Below are 6,608 nucleotides of genomic sequence, written 5' to 3'. Positions count from 1 at the left end.
TATTACATTTAAACAAATTACAAACCTTATTTCGCAAGTTGCCTCGTCTGTTACAATGTTCCAGCCAATCAACTTGGTCGTGGTTCAATTGACTAACGAACAACAGCAAGTACACAAAGACCAGAGGCATACTGCGTGGTTCTTTCCAGTATATCTGTCGGTAAGTAAGTGTTTTAGGTCGGTTGTGTATTGTAGAAGACATATTTTCAAAAAACTTTGGCTGACTGAACTTTACACACCAAACATGCAGACTTTGATACTAAATCAAAAAACTCAACCTCTGAACCATGAAAATATGGTCAAATCATATTTTGGACATGACAGATATACTGGGGTGCTTGATGCATGTCAGAAGGTAATATGAATGTCCATCCCATTGAAACGAATAAATTTAATATGAACGTCGGTAATATGAATGTCGATCCCATTTACATGAATGTCAATGTAAATATGAAAGTGCGTACATGTTCGCATGCCCTCTAAACAATGTCTGCACTTGTGCTTATGTGTAGATTTACATGCCTTTCAATTATAGAGGAGTACATTGGTTGTGCCTAAAAATAGATATGGTAGACCGTGTGGCGTACCTATTTGACTCATTGGCATCCGCCACACCGGACACCAACAAGCTGAACGCGGCAAAAATGTTGGTATGTCGTGCTGAATTTCACAAATCTACTTCCACACTGTCACATCCTTCACACAAACTAACCATCTCATTCTGCAACAGGTTCAAACAATGCATTCCTTACTGTAACTACAGTTTGGAAATGAATATGTTGTAGACGTGCGTACCTTTGACATCCGCATGTTAGAAAAAAGGCCATTACAACAGCTGGACGAGTAATCCACAAACCCTGCGTCACATTGACTTAACTCCTGAATGACTCATTTAACGAACCTGCTTATATTTACAAGAAATTGAATGTTACATTTCATTTGTAGCACTTTCGACTATGGGATGTTTGTGATCAAGTACATGCAGCGGCCTGATATACCCAGCGGTCCACACAAGGTACATTCTACCGCTTCATTTCCAATTGCGAAATAAATCCGTTTATTTCCTACTGCTGTAACTGTACTTGATTTGTGTTATTCACTTTCTCTACATAGTTTCATCCTTCTGTGCGTCGAAAGTTGGTGCTTGACTTCGTTATGGATGTGAATAATTCAAAGATCAGCGAGTATCCTTTGTGCATGTGATTGATTACAATTACAACAAATACGGCAGCGATTTTATCATGGCCTGCCAGTACGAGAGTAATTTCGATGTCCAACCACAACTGGATTACTGCATCTGCTTGTCGTGACAACTTTTTAGGTCGCAACTATGATAATACTAATTTCCCACGCGTATTGATTGTACACATAATTCCAATGTTTGGGACTAGAACAAATGACAGAAAGTAGTAGGGGTGGGCAACGGTTTATCCGAACCGCTCAAACCGCCCAATCCGCCCAACCCGCATATAAATGGGCGGTTTTGCAAACATAATGCGGGCGGATGCGGTTTGAAATATGACAAATTTGCAGGTTGCGGGCGGGTCGCGGTTTAAACCCGCAACCCGCAAAAACCGCCCGCACTTTAATTATTATTATTATTATTATTATTATTATTATTATTATTATTATTATTATTCTTTATATACCAACTTTGTAACTTTTACAAGAGTACTATTATATTCTCCATGACACTAGGATCCTTATTTTAAGTATTTCTCAACTTTCTTAATGCCGTAGAATTATAAAGTCCTAAACTTGGTTTCTTATATGATTTTCATTGGTGATTCCTTCACTTTTTCCTAATAAAATTTTCCTTCTAATGGTCGATGGAACTTATAGTTTGATTATTGATAACTGAACTGGCAATTCTAATTGAATACAACCTTTAATGCATTGATATACATTATTTTCATGGCAAAAATGCTAGTGTAGGGTCTCTTTGTTTTGGGTACTTTCATTTAATGCATTGATATTCAATTTTTATTTGTAAACTCATCAAAAAATTGTTATCACAAATATATAAAATGAATCTGATGCCTAAATTCGCTGGGAAAAAAAAACTCGAAAATTAACTTTTAAAGAAAAAAGTGTAAACCGCAAACCGCCCGCACATTTGCAAACCCTATCCGCACAAACCGCAAACCGCACTGCGGGCGGTTGCGGGTTGGCTTTTTCCCAAACCGCATAGATGCGGCGGGTCAAAACCGAACCGCAAACCGCACAAAACCGATCCGCGAACACCCCTAGAAAGTAGTAATGTTTGTTTGCTTTTATTGTGGCCTGTACGTAATGTGATACACATAATTCCAATGTTATGGGTATAGAACAAACAATGCAATGTGATATTTGTCCAACAAACAATGCAAGTTGAAAGTAGTAATATTTGTTCACTTTTACCACATGAATTATGTTTGTTCGTTTTTTTTTGAATGCCATAATTTTGTCCAAAACAAAGCAAAAAAATTCCCATAGAACAAACAAATAGCAGTGACTATAATGCACCAACAGGGGTCCACTTGTCCACAGGAATTCATGTGGTAAACAAATAGCTGTAATTCTCTTGTCGAACCACCTTACTATTATGTTTCCAACTGTCCCTGCACATTGTGGACTTCACATCTTCAGGTCAAGCTCTGTATTCTGCCAATGATCGTTTCTGCAATCCACCCAGTTAGTCCATACAATATCCTCGTAACTCCTGCACTATGTGGGCCCTCATGTGCAGTTAAACTAAACCCCTTTCATATGTGTAACTGATGGACTCTGACGTTGACTTTCGCACATGTCATGTTGTGGTTGATCCACATGTGAATAGACACAAAGAAGTACAAATTTTAAACTGCAAACGTGCCACAAATTTTAAATTGCAAACAATGTCATGTTGCATACTGCCTGGTTGTTTTCATTATATCGGTTGGTAAGTAAGTGTTTTACGTCAGTTGTGTATTGTAGATGACATATTTTTAGAAATATTTGGCTGACTGACTTTACACACTAAACATGCAGACTTTGATACTAAATAAAAACTACTAAACATCTGTACATGACAGATATACTGGTGTGAAGAAGTATGACATCCTTTACATAAACGAATCCTTGGAAGGGCAACCACATAGGAGATATATAAACGGAAGATATGTGAAGAAGTATTATCCAACCATGTGGGAAACTTTGAAGGGGAGTTGATTACTTCATAACAATGCACAAACGGAGAAAAATTGCACCAAAAAAAAAAAAAAAAAAACATACAACAGACCATTAAAAAACAGAGTATTGATATTCATTTTTTTTTTGATCGGTAAAAGAAAAACTTTATTGATGAAAAAGCACATACAAGGTGTGAATGATACATCAATAAAGAGGAGCTTGGAGTTAAAAAAGCTCCAACCTCCTAGTTGGTGAGAGACCAACGAAGAGAAACAAAACCAGAAGGAAAACAATAAGAATTTAACTCCAAGCCCATCCTCACAAAAACGCATAACAGGGCAACCAGATGAAACTCCAAAGCAGCATGAACAAACTTCAAACCATACAGCCAGGCTTTAGACCAAGAGCACAATGCAGCCACAAAAACCATGCCCAACTTCAGACCATGAAGAAGATACCACCAGCCACACAACCAAAACAAGCACACAGAGGTGAAACAGCAGACCAAATATGCTACTTAGCAGCAACCACCAAAAGACATACAACAGCAGTTTGGATTTTAATTTGCAGTTAACATCACAAATCTGCAGTTTACAGCAGCAGTTTGAACCATTGACAGCAGCTCCAGATCAGTGAACTGCTGTTTGACCTCCAAACACTAGCCCAGCAATACCAGAGTTGCAGTAGAGAAGAACCATGACATGTACTGCAGCCCTACAACTCAACCTACACAACCCAGATCCTGTACTTCTGCACTGAATGTATATAGCCAAACCAAGAAATCACCTAAAAACATACTGTTGCATCACACTACCAAGTATCACCCCATTTGAGTCTGAATTCACACAGATCACAGCAGACACCAGCTAGGAGCCTGATCCATTAGACCTGATCCAAACCTCACCGCAGCAGCCACCATTCAGACTTGAGCTTGATCCTTCAACCTCCAAAACTAATAAAAAAAACTACAGCAATAGACCAACAATTGCAACAAGGCCAGCAGGAGACCTCCAATAACTTTCCCCAATCCAGCAGCAAACCTCCAATACAGCACACCAAAACATCATTCCAACAATTGCAAAAAGGCCAATATGCAGCAGCAGACTTAAGCCTATTCCTTGATCCCATATAGCAGCAACAGAGTACATATATAGTAGAGCAGAGTTGAAGCAGAGCAGAGCAGCAACCATAAATGAGCATGCTTGACAGCATAAACTATAGTAGAGCAACAACCCAAAAATAAGGCAAAACATAGCAAAATTGAAGCACAACATAGCAAAATTAGCCACCAAGAAGATCTGCTAATACCAGGTATACACCCACTTCCCCTTGCTTCCATCAGCATACCACAAATTAACCAAAATGATGCACCCTTGCAGCAAAAAACACCAAACACCACCCCCTCAATCAGACTTTGATCCTATCCAGATTATTGACAATGTCCTCCACTGAATACTGTAGGTCTCTATAACTTTGCTTACACCAAAGTGCAACCCTCAGTTTCACCATCTCAGCCAATTCAGGCCTATCAACAATCTTATCATTAAAAAGGCAATCATTCCTAGCTTTCCAAATTGACCACATAACAGCTAAGGGGACAACTTTCCACATTGGTTAGATCACCTTTTTGAATTTAAAACCAGCCCACCAATGCAACAATGCCTCAATTGACCCCGGTAATACCCAAACCAGATCCCACCATTTCACCATATCTGACCACAAATTCCATACCACCGGACATGACAGTATCAGATGGTTAATTGTCTCCTCCTCTGTTCTACACAGCAGACACATTGAGCTAGCTTCCATATTCAACACTCCAATCCTTTTCAAAAAAGATGAAGTTTTAAGTCTGTCTTTCCAAGCTAACCAGCTACAGAACTTCACCTTGGGTGGGGCAATATTCTTCCACAACATAACAGCAACATCTACAACAGGACCTTTCAACAACACCCACCACTTCCATATCGAAGCCACAGAGTATGAACCTGATGGATTAGCCATCCATAAACAAGAATCCTCTGCTTCAGCTGAAAGCACAGGTGCGTCCCTAAGTACCCCTTGCAGCCTTACAACCTCCTCTTCCTCCTAAGCTAATAGAGATCTTCTAAACAAAAACTTCCACTCATGTGCTGAACCTCTTCTGTGGGCCATCTGTAAAATTGTACTACCCTTTTCCTCAGATAACCTGAATAACCTAGGAAATTCCTCATTTAGACACAAATTATTTAACCACTTATCCTCCCAAAATAGTAGTCTTTGCCGGTGTCCTGTAACTAGCTTGAGATTAGATAAATAATAATTAACTAGCTCTGGACTAGATGCACCAAGCTGGACAACATCTACCCATAATCTTAATGCTAGACTGGACATTTGTACAATTGGAACTCAACTTCCTCCAACCACACCATATTTCCGCCTCAATCGTTGTTTCCATAGAGCACTATCCTCCACTCCAAACCTCCACCACCATTTAATCAAAAGGCATGCGTTAATCTCTCTCAAATTTCTAACCCCCAGACCGCCTTGTGATTTATCAACTGCTAAGTCCGCCCATTTCACCATATGGACTTTCCTCTTTAGTTCAGATTTACCCCACAAGAATGCTGCCTGAATCTTCTTAATTTGCTTGGCCACTTCCACATGTATTTTGAAAATTGATAGAAAATAGAAAGTATTGATATTCATTCATGAACAAGTCTGCACAATGGTCTGAAAGATAGCACACATTCTGTGTAATACAAAAGAATACATATGTAAACTAGTCTAGGATTTGGGGAAGAGAATGGCTAGAACACCCCATTCTGATTGAGCATCTGCCAACATGGCTTGGGCTTGGTCCAACTCAGCTTTAGTTGTCTGAATTGATGTAGAACGATGTCTAATTTGGGAGAGCATCATCCTTGCTTCTTGATTAAGCTGGTCATGTTGCTGCTGCAAATGAGCCTTTCTTTGTCGGACAGAGGCAAGTTCTGCCATGAGTTTGGTTTCCTCAAGTTCAAGTGCTAAGTGTTGCTTAAGAATGGCTGCAGAGGTTTGCTGGCTGAGTTTGAGTGAAGTAGATATGGTGTGGGCTTCGTTTAGAAAATCTTTTTTGGTTTGAATATCCTTCGAGCAAGTCTGAACCATCTCTGAAAAGGTTGGCCATTCCGTGATGATCTTGGCCAATTACTTTAGTTGAATAGGGTTGAAAGGATTAGGGGAGAGGTTTAGAATAGCAGAAAGACAGGCCAAGGTTTCATCAGGTTTGTGGAGAATGATTCCTTCAACTGGGGTGTTAATGAGGTTGATGAAGATGGTTAAGGTTTGTTGAGTTTCAGTATGAAAGAGATGTAGCCTTTGAGACAATAGGGATATTTCGTCTAGATGTTGTTGAAGAATAGAAAGTTCGGCCCAAATATCCTGACATGGAACGATGGCCTGTGAACATTAATAGTTTGGTGAGAATATATGCTTGA

Source organism: Camellia sinensis, chromosome 3, assembly GCF_055761805.1.
Source record: "Camellia sinensis isolate YWXY chromosome 3, ASM5576180v1, whole genome shotgun sequence".
Taxonomy (NCBI): domain Eukaryota; kingdom Viridiplantae; phylum Streptophyta; class Magnoliopsida; order Ericales; family Theaceae; genus Camellia; species Camellia sinensis.
The sequence above is the reverse complement of the archived record's forward strand: the minus strand, read 5'-3'. Positions refer to the sequence as shown.